General features: G+C 51.3%; 1 protein-coding gene across 4 annotated transcripts in view; it reads right to left on the bottom strand.

Moving 5' to 3' along the window:
- LOC144474041 (uncharacterized) overlaps nt 1-15579 on the bottom strand; it is a 79190-nt gene that overhangs the window by 26898 nt on the left and 36713 nt on the right. Inside the window, exon 1 of one of the 4 annotated variants that reach the window (XM_078188499.1) lies at nt 2541-2661. The exons of the other annotated variants lie outside the window; for them this stretch is intronic. The gene's annotated coding sequence lies outside the window, so the exon portion shown is untranslated. Of the gene's footprint in view, nt 1-2540; nt 2662-15579 lie in introns of those variants that run through there. 4 annotated transcript variants of the gene reach the window in all.

A 15579-nucleotide genomic window follows, 5' to 3' on the forward strand; every position in this document is an offset into this window, starting at 1 on the left:
AAAATACAACAGAAGAAAGTGGAGAAAACTAAGCAAGAAAATATAATAAATTAATCCGAAATAATAACGCTATCGTTTTCTATAATTGAAACGGACCCACTTTCAGAAGAACCAAAGGGAATTGATAGAGCGGAGAAAAAGGCGCGAGCCGGATCATGAATCGCGGAGGACCGCGATCCAGGCCAATGGAAAGATCGAGAGATGGCGAGGGTGATCGCGGCGGAATCGATTCGTCGGTAGATTTTCGCAGATAAGGTGTAACCGGCGATGGGAGGCGAGGATTGACCCGTGACCCGAGAGTTATGACGCGAGTCTGATTCCTGAAATGCTCGCGCGCACCCTGTAATCACGTTGGCGGGTCCCGAGCCCCCGCCCGAGCACGCCGCCTGCGCCTGGATATCTATAATTTAAATCTCGCTCGGCCGTAAGTGGCAGGAAATCATTGTAATTAATACGGCGTACATCCGCGCGAGCCATCCGCGCGTCCAACGTGACCGTTGCGCGTCGACTCCCGCGTCTCCGAGCTCCGGGTCCTCCGAGACCCCGAGTCTTCTCGATTGAACGGTAGCCCGGAGAACAATCCCTTTTTGCCGAAGGTCAATTTCTCGATTTTGATATCTTGAGATATAGTATCTGCCACAATTCATGCTACAATAATTTATAATTATATTAGGCCGTCTGGGGCTGATTTTTGGATTTTGAGCGAGATTTCAACAACTTTCCCGTGGAGCAATTTGAACTGCAGGTAGCTTAAATTGAAGCTGAGAGTGTCTACTTTACAACGCCGGAAGGTACATTAACGTGAAACGGCCCGGGATTTTTTTTTATTTTTTGAATCAATCCGAAGGGGTTATTAGGCGCTGGGCTGATTTTTGGATTTGAGCGAGATTTCAACAACTTTCCCGTGGAGCAATTTGAACTCAGGTAGCTTAAATTGAAGCTGAGAGTGTCTACTTTACAACGCCGGAAGGTACATTAACGTGAAACGGCCCGGATTTTTTTTTATTTTTTGAATCAATCCGAAGGGGTTATTAGGCCGTCTGGGGCTGATTTTTGGACTTTGAGCGAGATTTCAACAACTTTCCCGTGGAGCAATTTGAACTGCAGGTAGCTTAAATTGAAGCTGAGAGTGTCTACTTTACAACGCCGGAAGGTACATTAACGTGAAACGGCCCGAGATTTTTTTTTGATTTTTTGAATCAATCCGAAGGGGTTATTAGGCCGTCTGGGGCTGATTTTTGGACTTTGAGCGAGATTTCAACAACTTTCCCGTGGAGCAATTTGAACTGCAGGTAGCTTAAATTGAAGCTGAGTAAACCGACAGCCCCTTGATGCCTCGAAGATCAAAGTAGGGTAGACGCGCCGGTTTCTTTTCCCTAACTACCGAGTCTACATTCTGCCGGTTCCCTTTAAGAATATGTATAACGCGACCGCGAAACCGGTCCAGCGAATCCTGATTAATGGGACCGCGACCATGCGTGCCCCGCACTTTTCCGCCTCGATATTTATGGCTTTAATGAAGCGGAGCGCCGCGCGTTTCCGGTATGGGTAACGCCGTTGTTGCTATTTGTTGGCCGCGGTGCGATGTCTTTGTCATTGATTATCGCGTTTAAGAGGCGACGCGTAGACTCAAGGCACGTAGTCTCAAAGAGTTAATAAATTCCAAAAAGAAAGCAAGGTCTTATTCTGAATAAAAAATAATGCTTTAAATGCATAAGCGTCCACGTTCTAATGACGTATAAGGAACGGAGGAGGAACAATGAGAGCGATGCTCAGGGGTCGGTTAGTTCATCGTTCGCGAAGCGTGACGGTCGTCCGACGGTCTCGGGGAGCCGATGACGTGTCCGAGCAGGAGAACGGAATCGGAGAAACGTTTCAATCATCCTGGACGAGCGTCGCTCGGTCGCAGATCTTGATAAGCGGTCCCCGGATATTTCGCTCGGGACAAGAAATTGTTACTAGGCTGCCGCGAGGTGACCACGTGGCCGCGCGCGGCTCGCGTCAACGCTCGACAGCGCCATGCATTATTCATGAGGAATTTGCAGCGCGCCGTCAATGCAGCTGTCACTTCTTCGTCCGTATCAATTTCTGACTGTCTCTCGGGGCCGTGCCGTGCCGCGGCCATGACGTCGTTAGACCGTGAGGGAGACACGAACCCGTCGGCCGCTGGCCGCCGGGACGATAAGGGAACGCGTCGCTGCTCGAAAATCGCGGAGCTGATTACGTGCCGGCTATTGTGCCGCGAGATCGATCGACGTCGCGTGTCCAAATACGGCGATCCTATCTCGTTGCGGAGCTGTGCTCGCCGCGGGATCGATTGATCCTGAACTGGCCGTTTATGGGTATTTGCAAATTTGTGGGCTTTCCCTTCAGACCCCGTGCATCTCCGCTGGATAAAAACGTTTTGCCGATTTCGAGCAGCTCCCACAGATGACGCGTACCTATTAATTCCACGCAGCAGGAACACTTTGGGACAGCTCTGTTTCGTTGCGGATTCGTCGTTAGAAGATTGCAAACTTCTTTAGACAAAATCTCGTTACCTGTTAATTAGCCGGAATCCGGGCTGTTTAGAGAAGCGAGAGACGAAGAAACGCAACAAGAAGTCGCGAAAAATTCGGACTTATGATTTACTCATTCGCCGCGTGTTCTCCGACGTTTTACTGCGTCTTCTGTGCTTTATCCTCGGTCGGTCCGCATGACTCTTTCGAGCGGCGCGGCGCAGCGTTGCGGAGCGTTGCAGCGTGTATAGCGTACGCGCGTTGGCATAAACTACGTGGCACTCACGTTTCCCGCGGCAAGAACTTTATCGCAATAATGTTCTTCGTCTGGAGTCACGGCTCGGTGAGTGTTTATGCTCGAAAAATCAGCCGGTTAACAGGTTAATGCAGGCTGAAGGCCAGGCTCTCTCTCTCTCTCTCTCTCTCTCTCTCTAGCTCTCCGTCTGTCTCGGCCCCTTCTCTCGAATCAGCGAGCAAAGACGCGCAAAGAAGCGCTCGAGCGGTCCGCGTTGTAACCGCGCGGCGCGGAACGACGCGGCGAGGATTGCGTGCGCGCGTTGCGTCGCGTCGTAAAATTAGTCAGTGCAAAGGAACGGCCGTCGAATCCGCGTGGTTTCCTGCGCGCATAAAGCGCGGCCGCCGCACCGCGCCGCGTTCTCCGGTAATGCCTCTCCTAAGTCTTAAACCGTGCCGGAGGATGGCTCCTCGCGGCCGGATGCGAGGATTTACCGAGAGGGCCCCGTGCTTCGCGCGGCCCGTTTCCCAGCGAGGCGATTTGAGGTACGAGCGTATCAACGGGGAACGCGGCGCCGAGAGTTGCGATTTTCTTGGAAACGCGAAACGCGCACGGTTCCAGAGCACCGCGAACGAGAAACCGTCCGCTTTCACATTCTTCGCGGAGAGCACACAGCTCCCCGAAACTTTTCTGTCTCATTATATTAATTTCGTGGCGCGCGGAACGTCCGAGGAACCGTGAACAATACCTCTCCTCCTCCTCCTCCTCCGCCTCCGCCTCCGCCTCGTGGGCTGTTCTCCTCCGGCCGGCAGAGTTGTAATCTGCCGACGCTTCGTGCATGTTACGCGGTCCCGTAAAACTCGTTTTTTCCGTGGCGCGTCGATCTCGAACGGGCCCCGCGCCCCGACCAAATTCACCGGGAATGCTGACCCCCCCGGTTTCACCGTTTAATCGTTTAATAGGCGCGCGAACGTGAGCCGCATTTCGACGTCGAAATTAGTCGCGGAGTTACCGCAACGGACCAACCTACCCATCCGAGCGTTATCTCTTTCACGACGATTTCAGCGATGTTTCGAGACGCGAACAACGCTTTTACGTGGCTCGTTTAATGCCTTTACGTCGGCCGGTTATACGAGAGCTTGCCGAAATCGTCGTGAGCGGGTAAATGCTGCGATTACTAATTTTTATATTTTTTTTATAGTTTCAGCAATGCGAGGGTGCAACTTATATATATATATATATATTTATAGAAAATTGTTACTACATGTCTCTGTCGCAGTTGGGACGCGACGCTTCGTGGAAAAAACAGCCAGCCTTGGTTGCTGTAGCAAATGAAGCTATAGGCACGAATCCTCGCGCGTTACTCTCCTCGCGAAACGAACGTAAAACGAGCAAAACGCCACGCTGCGCGCCGACTTAGGCGACGTGTAATCGAGCGGCGCGCAGGTTCGCTGGCCGGACGGTAATTCATTAAGGGGGAGAGACGGCTCTTTGACAAACTAGCCTGGTAAACAAATTAGCCGGGTCGCGGGGCTAGAGACGTCGGTAAATCATGCTTCGACGTTACGAGGCCGGCCTCTCTCGGCCTCTCTCGGCCTCGCGCGGCCCGATCCCGGCCCGACGCAGCCCCGACGCGGCCCCGACGCGGCCGGCTCTCGCTCTCGCTCGCGTGAGAGAGTTGCCTCGGGCCGCATTCTCGAAAATGCGTTTCGCCATGGGAGCCCGCGGAGTTCCCATAACGAACCTTCTGGGGTTTCGAGGTCTGGACCGGAGCGGATCGCCGATCATTTGGGAATTACATGCAAAGAGTGTCGGCCCCGTTGCGAAATGCGCTCACGGAGCCTTAAACGATACGGCCCAGCCGTTTCTCAGCTACCCGGGCCACTTAACAAGTATCTGCAGAGATACGCCGCGCCGCGCCGTCGCGACCCCGGACACCATGGAAATACCTTCGTGATGCTCCCTTAATACGTTCCCGCACCGCCATAAACTGCCCGGCGATTTACAATTTCGTAGAGCAGTCCCGTCGATCGCCGTTTTAATCCTTCCGGTGATCGTTCGATCGCGTATCTCTTTGTAAATTCCCATTCTTTTATGCGGCATTTTATAGCAGGTAGAATTAACGCTAAACCTACGGTGGTCGGAACAACCGATCTTTAATTTTAAGTCGAACTTCCATATATTTCAAGCAACGACGATAACGATCTCGTGTTTATTAAAAAGAGCAGGTTGATTTTATTTTCTGAAACGGAAAGGAAGTTGATGTAAATTAAAGGACGCGATTCGATGGGCGTGTCTCGTTGGATCGTTCGACGGCCAGCGAGATTATTCGATGATCCAGGTTTCCTCCACCGTTTTATCTTATCGGCTGACTTTAGATTTCCTTGGACGATCATTGATCTCCATCCCTTCGCAGGACACGGGTAGAACTCTGCAGTTTGACTCACATGGTCGCCGGTAATAACTCATGCACTGGAACAATTCAACTAGCCGACTAGAAGAGAATCATTGCCGCGCATCAACCGGTTCGAGGATAATCAATCATCGGCCTGGATGGGGAATATGAAGATACCATACTCTACATCAACAATCGTTAATAATTAAGAAACCGCGCGATCGCGGCGCGCTCGACGAGGCTGGAAAATGAACGTTCGAATCTGTCGAAGACGTTCATCTTTCTGATTTAGACGTTCCTCTTCTTGAAAATAACTGAATATTTTACGCGGCTATTTTAAAAAGTATGCTGTATAAAGTACGATCCAATTTGTCGTTAAAAGTCCACTGGTTGCCTTTGGAAAAATTTCCAAAGATTATGTACTCCAGTATCGAGCTGCAGAAAAGTGTTGCAATTTTAAAGAACGCAGCATCGATCACACAAGAGTAATCACACCTCCGATAATATTGTTTTTAATCTTGATCCAATGAAAATTTTACGGGAACAAAGAGAATACTTCCTTTCTGAAAATCTATGCGATTTATCGTGGAAGGTGCGCCGGTTAACGAGAAAAAATATCGCGAAGTAGCTCGATGGCAGAAAGCTCGTATCTCGGGGGGTCAACTCGTAGACAAGCGAGAAAAATTAGGTCGTCGCATGATCGGGCAACCGGGACGTGTGCGTGTGCGGTGCACCGCGAGGTGCATTTCGCGTCGTGGAAATACGAAACAATTTTTCTGCGGGCTCCGGTGCCCGGAGAGGCTGCTTTACGAGCGACATAAATCACGGCCGTGCACGTGAGTGTGAGTGGGCGGAACCGCACGGTACCACAACCGTACACCATAAATTTGATACATGTTCATTGTGGTGGCCGGGTCGCTGAACAGCGCGAGCGGGTATTCCTCGCGATCGGTGGCCCGTTCGGCGAGACATTCTAGCTCGGCGAGAAACCCGCGAAAATTTTCAATGATCGCGCGCTCTCTGCCCTCAACCGACGACACACTCTCCGCTGGAAACCGAACCTTTCCGCGGTCGAAACCAACTCGAGGGACTCGCGAACGCGGGCCAACATTTTAAGCGAATATTTAAAATTCTAAACGCTCGTGCATCATATTCTTACGGTTTTATTTTATTATATAAAATATCTATAAATGGTACGGACTCTGTGAAATTATTATTTCTATCGAACGTCAGGACTTCTTCGTATTTTTATTAGACTGAATTTATTTAGCTCGCGTGCAATCTTCGTAAGAAAATGATTTCCTGTAGGAACATACTTGTAGTATCAATAATGGTTAAACGAAGAATATGAGAGACTGGTCGTTTGGTAGATTACATTACTGCCGCGATTTCGGCGGCACCGTGAACCCAGCGTTAAATCGGAGTTTCCGGCCGCCGTTGGTATAAAATATAAAGCGACCGCGTAATCTCGGCGACGCGAACAATTTAGTGGTTTATTAACCGCGGCGTTGTTTTTCTCTGGACCGCGGGATCCCGCGAAATGGATCACTGGCGAGGAGGTAGCCGCGACTACACGGTTCCGAGGAGCGGGAACGGGGCCAGGTGTAGGCCGAAATTGCGTAGCAGCCGCTCTCTTGCTATCTCGGATCTCGCAATTACTTTTTCGGCCGTGAAGCCAATCCGACCCGTTCTCTCCCGAAAATATGCGATACGGGGATGTAGAGCTTTTGCGGCCTCCCCTCGGCGCGTACGTACGCACCCGTCTACACGCAACGAGGATTCAGGATCCGGCGGGCCTCGTGGATCTCCTCGATCCCTCGCTCGCTGAATGAACCCGGGCCCCGGGCCCCCTGCCCCCGGTATATCTGCTCGCTCGTATCGCCGCTCTTAACAACGGGAGGACAGAAGTAATTTAACTCCTGGCGCGCCCGGCGAATTATTGGATTTTTATTCGAGCTATCTCGAATTATTAATATGCAACCGATTCAATTAATGCGTCGCGTCGGTGGGAGACCGTGTCTGCGGCCTGCAGGGATCATCCCCTTTGGCTGGACTCTCTGTATTTACGGAGGGTCGTTCCATTTATTCAATATATATTCGAGAAGTCATCCATTAGTTGTAAGACTACACAATTAGTTTAAAAATAAATCTACCTATCTCGTTAAAATGATGTTTGTTCGCGAACGTGTTACAATCGACTCGAAAACGCGATCGAGACCTGTGTGATATCCAGAAGTTGTCCCATTCCGTTCCGTATATAATTAAACCTACGCGCGAGCCGGCGCGACGACAATCGTACCGAGCCGCGCGCGGTCTTTTCGCGATCGCGTGGAATGCGAAACGGAACGGCGACAGTGAACTTGTCGCCGGATAATAAGCGAGCGAGGCAGAAAGAAATGCGTCAACGTCAACGTTGTCGGAGGGGGAGCAAGCGGCACGGTGTTCACCGGTGACCGCAAACCCGATATTAGCGGCCAATGGGAGCACCGATTAAAATTTATGTTCGACGAGGAGGGATCGGAGGGAGGACGGAGGGGCAGCCGGAGCAAGGATATACCTGGCCGGGAGAGTGCCGTGGCCTACACGCGGTACGGAGAGCTTACCTGTACACCTCCGAGAGGGTTTGTTGGCTTTACGTGATCGTCGGATTGCGCTCGGCGCACGCTCCGAGCCGGCTTTCCCCGTAATCTTCTGCTCGCAGACGACTGCCAGCGGATCCCGAGAGGTGTCCAATTATGCAATAGATCACGCAGGGGCGTTCTCCGCTTGCAAATCGTTCCGCGGCGCGCACCGCTCCGCGATCGACGACTCTCTCTCTCTCTCTCTCTCTCTCTCTCGCTCTCTCTTTTTCCTTTCGTTCTCCTCCGTTCGCCTCTCTGCTCCGCTCTGCTTCGCTTTCTTCCTTTTCGTTTTCTCGCTGCCTTACGGTGCGCTCCCCCCCCACCACACCCCCTTCGTCCCTCGTCTGCGAAATTCGCGAAATAAATCCTTCTTGCGCGGTGACCTTGGCTCGCGAGCCCCTCGTAAATCTCCGGGCGAGGGAACGCGCCGATGCCGGGGCGCGCGAGCGTAAATTAATCGATCCCAGATAACTACGGACAGGCCGGTTGCTCTACATTCAGAAATTTTCGACGCGCCGCTAATTTATCAATCCTGTGCTGGCCAGACGTTCGGATCCCCTGGCTACGCTCGCCCGACCGATGACTCGTTCTTGTATTACGTTGATTTTATAGAATATCAAAATGATAGTATGTCGAGCGTTGAGTTTCTGTCGTGCGAAGCTAGCTTGGATTTAGAGTTAAAATTGTTTCGAATAGAAAGGGTTAAGTTATTGTATTTGATCTGTTCCTAGGTGACTGCTACCATGTTATTACTCAATGTAACAGTGTAACTTTACCTTCAGGTAATGTCATCTAAATTGCTAAAATTGTCGAAGCAGTGTCGAACTAGAAAACTGAAAAAATGCCGAGCGAACTCGGAGTTTCCGACTGCGCTTCGTACAACGGAGAACGCACGGCAGGCAGACCGCAGCGTGGCAGGATCGTCGATGGAACCGCGCGCGGCGGCGAGCGGAAAAAAGGACCGCGGGGATGGTAACCGTAATCCATACTTCACGTGGGCGCACGATATTTCTCCGTCAGGATACAAGTAACACGGTTCCTTTGATCGCAACACAAATACCCACCGCGGGTGTAGTTATTACGATACAAATCGTGCGTTGTTATACAAACGAGCCACGGCCGATTTATTTATCATGCTTTCGCGGGTTGCGCCACCGAAAGCCTTCTCCCCCCTCCCCCCCATCCACCCCTCTCTTCCTCCCTCCACCCTTGCCGTCTTCTTTCACCGACAGCAGCGGATCCTTGTTCCGAGGGAACGTCGAAAATGGACGCACGTCAAATTACGAGTTTAATGGCCCGAACCCGGTTATCGTTCGTCTTGGTGGGTGGCAGGAGCAGATAGAGAGAGAGAGAGATAGAGAGGACTCACGGAGCCGGACCAACGAGTGATTCAGTCCGCGTTGCCGGATCCTCTGTGTGCGACCGCTAATCACCTCGGTCGACGGCCGGTCTCGTTACAGAAACACTGATCACGGGGACCGATCCGTGATGCTTAAACCTTAACCTTCTGCTCGCAATCGACGCCCAATGGGAACCGTGGCCTCGAACCTACCCTCGCGGTCCTTCAATAAACCCGACGTTTTTACATTACAATATCGTTAATTGCTCGGTAATTCCAGTGTTGTAAAACTGCATAATTTTGAAAAACACTATACATTCGATAAGCTATAGGTTTACAGGATCTCAAGGAACCCTGTACTCTTAGGGTATTGTTGGATCTTGCAGAACGCTGTACTCTGAAGGAACGCGGTGTTCTCGAAGAATCGTGGGGCCTGTGGGAACGCGAGCAAAGAACGTTCGTAGTCGGGCTGCGAGAGGCTAGGTGTAGCCGTCGTCTTCGTGATAGAGCAGAAGAGGGCGGAGGGTGGAGGTGATCGAAGGAGTATGAGGCCGGCGAGGCTCGGCGGTTCAATTATAGCGGATAAGGCGGCGAGATTATGGCCGCGGCATGGCAGCCGTGTAGCGGTCGCGACACGCGGTCCGGTCGCGGGGAACGCGCGCGACCCGACATGAGAAATTGTTTCATCGGTCATTGTTTATGTAGCCAATTATTGTGCCATTCGTTCGCCGAGGGTGGCGTATCACTTACAACAAATCAATTTGAAGCACACCTCGCGCCCCGGGCTCTTCCCATCTCCTTAAACATCGTGTCCCGCTGCGCGGACAATGTTTTGTCTCGCCCGGCGAACGGCGACCCGCGGCGTACCGGGCCCGGCTGGGATTTCCTTTTCCGCGCCGGGTAGGTTCGTGACCTTGGTTGCCTTTGTCGCGGTTAGGGTCGCGTGGCCACGCGACGGCCGGAGTCGCGACGCCCCCTGATTCCGTCGCCGTTGCCCTTTCCTTTCGCCGGGCATACCGCCGCCTGAACCTGTCATTCGTTCGCGGACGGTCGACTTTTAGCCTCCACGAAATTACGCTACGCTTGGTTGCGGACGAATTCGCAATGACTGCACTCGGTTGAAAATCAAGTTCACCTCAACAGTGGACACGGTGTGTCAATGTGTTCGAAGCTTTACAGAAAATGTGCTGGTAGTTATACCTCAGCTCGCACTTATCCTAACAAGTCTAAACTACGCGCATCCGGGTAGCTATGCTCAGAAGTAGTCGAGCTCGATCCTAGTTCATACTTCGTGCTGTTATGCTGCGTCACCCGTTAAGATAAGTCGCGAGCAAAACAGGCTGAATCGTTTTTCTTATGGTCCTTTTGCTGAACCCTCGATGTCTAGTAGATCCAAGTCCATCCGTCAGTCGAGTATAAAAGGTACCTCGACACAAAAAGGCAGGCTAAATCGGCGGTAATACTATTCACACGCGTAATTCTGTGTATTCTGACCTATCCGATTCCAAATAGAAAAAATTTTATGACGTCGCTAATTATGGAATAAAAATGCGAAATTGACCATTTGACCGGCGATGGTTTAGCATGAAGAAGGTGGACGTCCCCTCGAGAGAATGCCTCCATCCTTTCCTCCTTCACGGCATAACAGCAGACAAGCAGGCCTTGTCTAGGCTCTTGAATTCGTTGAACCGGGTCTAGTCTTAATTCGCGACGCACCGACAGGTGTAACACGCGCGTCCAGTCTGCTAGCCTCAGAAGCACCCTCTGTTCCGATTCCTTCCTTATTGTTGCTGTCAGAACTCCATGGCAGGGCCGAGTCTCCTGCGCAGGTTCCCGAAGCTGCTTAATCCGAATTCACGGCGTTACCGACAGGTGTAACATGCTCGACGCTATCTCCAGGAGCATCCTCCATTTCCTCATTCCTCGAAGCAGAGCCTAGGTTCTCGATTTTCCTCGAGTAGTCAAGCTCAATCTTGGTTCACACATTCCCCTGACAAGGCTTACACGCGTACACCTGGCCAGCTATCTCCTGGAACATCGTTTACTTTGATTTCCTCATTCTTCTTCCTCATCGTCTGAGGCCAGCTTGCCTAAGTAATCAAGTCCAATCTTAATTCACAGGGTTACCGACAGCTGTAACACCTCTGCCTCTAGCACAGCCTCGGACATCTCTTCTGCCTTCTCGGCTCCTTCGAGACGCGGGGTTGGATGAAGCGGCGCAACGAATGCAGCACGCCGATTAGGCCAGAGCAGCAAATTACTGTGCCCTGTTAGCAGCCTCCGCGAGCTTTCGTTGCTCAATGCGACTTGACTGATTATTTAATAAATTTTTAATTTCATTGGGATTTCTACGGTGTACTGAAAATTACATTTTATGAAATTTCTTAGGTTTTTGACGCCATCGTCTAAGTGTTAAGAACTTCCAATTCGATAAGTATGATTTTCACAATTAATTGTATTTAAACGAACAAATTGGATATCTCTTGTACGATGGATGTAAGGTTAATTACGCTTGGAAATGAAGAAGAGGCACTGTAATCGTTCAGCCGACGGTGACAGACTCGAACGACTGTTCCTATCGGAACAGCTGTCGGTTAACGATCGCTGGGCCATGTCGCCGAACGGATACCGTTCGTTCGGGCGTGATCATCGCTCGCGACGAAACAGTCGATGCCCCCCTCGAGTACATCAAACCACGTAGCGGGAACAGACGCCTCGGATAAGAAACGGTTTACGATCGGCGTAGCGCAGCGTCTCCGGTTCCTCCACGGCCCTCTCTATCTTCGCCGGTGATTATTCCGGCGTTGGAAAGTGGCGTTGATTGGGCCGAGGAATGTTCCCGGCTAATGAAATTTAATTGCCGGCGAACGAGCGGGACAGTCCGCGAGGCGTATCTCGCCCTCTCCTACTAGCCGGGGCCCGAAAACTTCCTCCCAGTCCCGATGGGAAACATCTTCTCCCCGGGACGTTTAATTGCTTTCGGATGTGCGCGCACGCTCGATTAACGGCGATCTTATCCTAATGAATAGCGACGTCTACGTCTCTCTTTCTCTATGGATCGCGCCGTGCCGGCCGTCTCTCGTTAATCCTCGGCGTGCCTACCACGCCGGAGAATTATGATGCCGATGAACCCTGCATTGTTATCCGCAGACTTCCGACGAGCCACAAGACGTTTCCGGAATCTCCGAAGCAACGTTCTTTGCGCTGTTAGAACGCCGTTTCAATCGCTCTCGAATTCACAGCTTAATTGCTCGAGGAATGTAATCGCAAAGTACATTGTAATTGGCAATACATTATGATTCATGTATCAACTGTAGTCTTCGAGTGTCGAGAGGTTTAAATAAATACAGTCCTTTCATAGTTGAAGAGCAGCATACACGTTGGGTACTTTTAGAGCTCGGTAGAGTTAGAATATATTGTCAATAACCTGAGCTGACCCAACCGTGAGCAGAGACTCCGAAGCTCTCGACAGCATCGAGCATAACGGAGGGCTCTCCTCGGGCAGCTCGGAGCAATCGGTCAAGCCCGGATTAGAAATCTGCCAGCTGTTTGACGTGCTGGCATAATCGGCCGAGGATCCTGGCGCTCGGCGAGTCTGAATCGAACGCGATCGAAGGACGCGAAGGTCACACCGGCTGGGTCTCTCTCTCTCTCTCTCTCTCTCTGGAATCTGGAGAAGCGAGCGCGTTCGGGGAAACCGGCGACGAGAAGTTTCTGTTACTTTGTATCGGGGATGTCGGCAGGCGAGGTGGTCGCAATTAACAGGACCGTTAATAGGAATTTAGTATCTCCGTTTAAGGAGACGTTGCTTCTTTTACCCCGCGGCCCCCCGGCCGGTTTCGAGGTGACGTTATAGTTCTCGGCTCGGCGAGGCCACGTGTACACGACGGCGGCGTTTCCGCGCGGTTTCGCGCCACGCGGCGTTAAAGCCTGTATTTAAACGGCGTCTCCCTCGCCGGAGATAACGCTTAATGGCCTTAATGATCCTGCGCGCGCAACGACACGCTGTGACTTTCCTTCTTTACGAGGAGCCTGCCCCGCCGATCCGAGGGATCCTCGTTCTTCTCGCGACCACGCCGACAACTTTCCTCTCGGAACCTCTCTCTCCCCCGAGCTCGCCGAACTCCGTTTTTCGCCAGTCATCTCGGCACCGATTGCTAATTAATACGCTGGCCGAACTATGCAAATTTTGTTTTCACCGGAGGTCCATTTTTACTAACTCGCTTCACCGAGGGCTCCGTAAAAATCAGGATCTACGATCCAAAGGCTTCGGGTCGACAACCGAAATGTCCACTCGCGGTCATTTCCGTCCCGATTGCTGGTCCATGCTGCGAACGACTGTGCAAATTTTGTTTTCATCCTTCAATTGCTCATTTTTCTTTCAAGCGCATTAATTCGCAGTCTAGAATAACGCACCCTTCCGGCGATTATCACAGCTCGCGGTCGATCCTTCCTGGCCACAACGATTTTTGCAGGGATCCAAGGAACCAGATAACGCAAATCCGATCGTCTGGGATCGAGAGTGGCCCGAAAACCACTGTGGGCGAAAACCACGCGACTTAAATCGCATTCCCTCTGTTGTTCGATGACTGTTTATTACGTGCTCGGCCGCGGGCACCGACAATAAAATAATTAACGAGGATCACGCTGAGAGGTTTCGCGAATCGATCACGGAACAACAGGCTCGAAGGTGACCCGGGTTTTTCGCCGTTCACGCGGCGGGGCTCGCCGCGACTAATTAGCATGATAATTAAGCGGCGCCCGACGTTCGCCGGGACCTCGGACAGAGTTCCTCGCTGCTCGACTCCTTCGCTGAGGTCAACTCTTGCCTTCCTCGAACCTCCGGTGCACGAGCACTCCGGGATCAAAATAATCGGGTATGGCCACGAGGCCTTTGCCTCCATCAAGCTCTTTTCTTTGCGGCGATCCTTTCGTTTCCGTTTCGATTAATCCCATATATTATAAACCTTATTACAATAGTTTGTAATATAGTTTCGACAATGCGAAAAAAATTCAACCACAGCCGAAGCATAAAAATTAAGTCAGCCATAAACGATTCGACTCGTCCATGGGGGAAAAAAAGAAGACTCCGAGTCTTTTATAAAACATTAACGCGATCAGAAATTACGCCGAGGCAACAGCCAAAAGCTTTTAGGAGCTGCCGAAACAGCCCTAATTACATCCGAGTTGTCCTCGAAACGAGAGAATCGGCGACTCGGTGGAGCGCGTCGAAACCCGGCGGAATAAAAACACAGTTTACAACATTGAATTCCGTGGACGTTGGCGATCCGATATCGCGGCGGAATCTGCGGACACATTTCGGCGGGAAAAGAGGAAGAGGTGTCCTGGTACCTGGCCGGTCCGCGTTCGCGGCGGAGAACACCCAATATTTTTAATTAACATGCTTCGTTAAGGGAGACATTGTCCGCTTAATCGCGGCGATAGGAGCCCCGACACTTAATTCCGGCGGTCGCGGCGCGGCTCCGAGCGACGAAGAAGTCGACCCGGCGTTCCGCAATTCGGAATTAATGTACCAATTAATGACTTCATCGTGTGGGCAACCGGCCACCGGAAATTATGACGTTGTTCCTCGGTTTTCTGGCACAGCGGAGGCGAGGGCGAAGACGAGGGCGAAGGCGCAGACTCGGAGAACGTGGAAGCGGCCGCTCGGACGTTTATGGAGAAAGAAGCACAATCGAGAGCCTGACCGGCGCGCGTTCCACGGTGGAAATAAATTAATCGTTTAATATACGGCCGCGCGCGGCTCCGAGCCTACGATTCACTTTCACGGAATCGTTTATCCGCGATAATACCGCCCCGAGCGGTATCGTCGAACTTTCCGGCCGCTGAAAGCCGCCGGATAAATGCCAAATGCCTCGGATTCCTTGTTTCAGGTAACCACGGAATCGCTTGCATCTAACCTCGGCTTTCAAGCTCACGAGCTCTCTCGCGGCTCTTTATGCAAATTAACGTCCCGCCGGCTGCTGCTCAACCAGCCGAATTAATTGGTAAGCCACGTTTTTCAGTAGGTTGCGTATCTGGCCGACGGAAGCGCCGGGATATAATAAGTCGGACCATAAATTCGTGCGGCTCTAATTTCGATTTAAATTTACCGCACCATAATTGCTCAACAGCTGCGTCTAGGACTTCGTCCATTTACAAATCTTAAAACAATTCGATGGAGTTTCGAAGAAAGATCGTTCATATCGTTCATTCAATGGGTATGATTTTTATTTTATATATTATTTTATTTTCATTTTTATGTCTCGTACGTAATTCGAACCGTGTATTAATTTTTCGAAAAATATAGAGCATCGTGTCTCTACGATTAAATCGTAAATGTTCATTCCTGTTGTATCGATGCCCCATAGTTTACAATTAGAGCACAGAGAGAGAGCGCGCGATCGCCGGGCAATCACTATTATGCGGGAAATTTAAATCGAATCGATTTATTGGCCGATCCAACAGTCGAACGCACGGCAATGTTCGCA

Source organism: Augochlora pura, chromosome 8 (genome assembly GCF_028453695.1).
Source record: "Augochlora pura isolate Apur16 chromosome 8, APUR_v2.2.1, whole genome shotgun sequence".
Taxonomy (NCBI): domain Eukaryota; kingdom Metazoa; phylum Arthropoda; class Insecta; order Hymenoptera; family Halictidae; genus Augochlora; species Augochlora pura.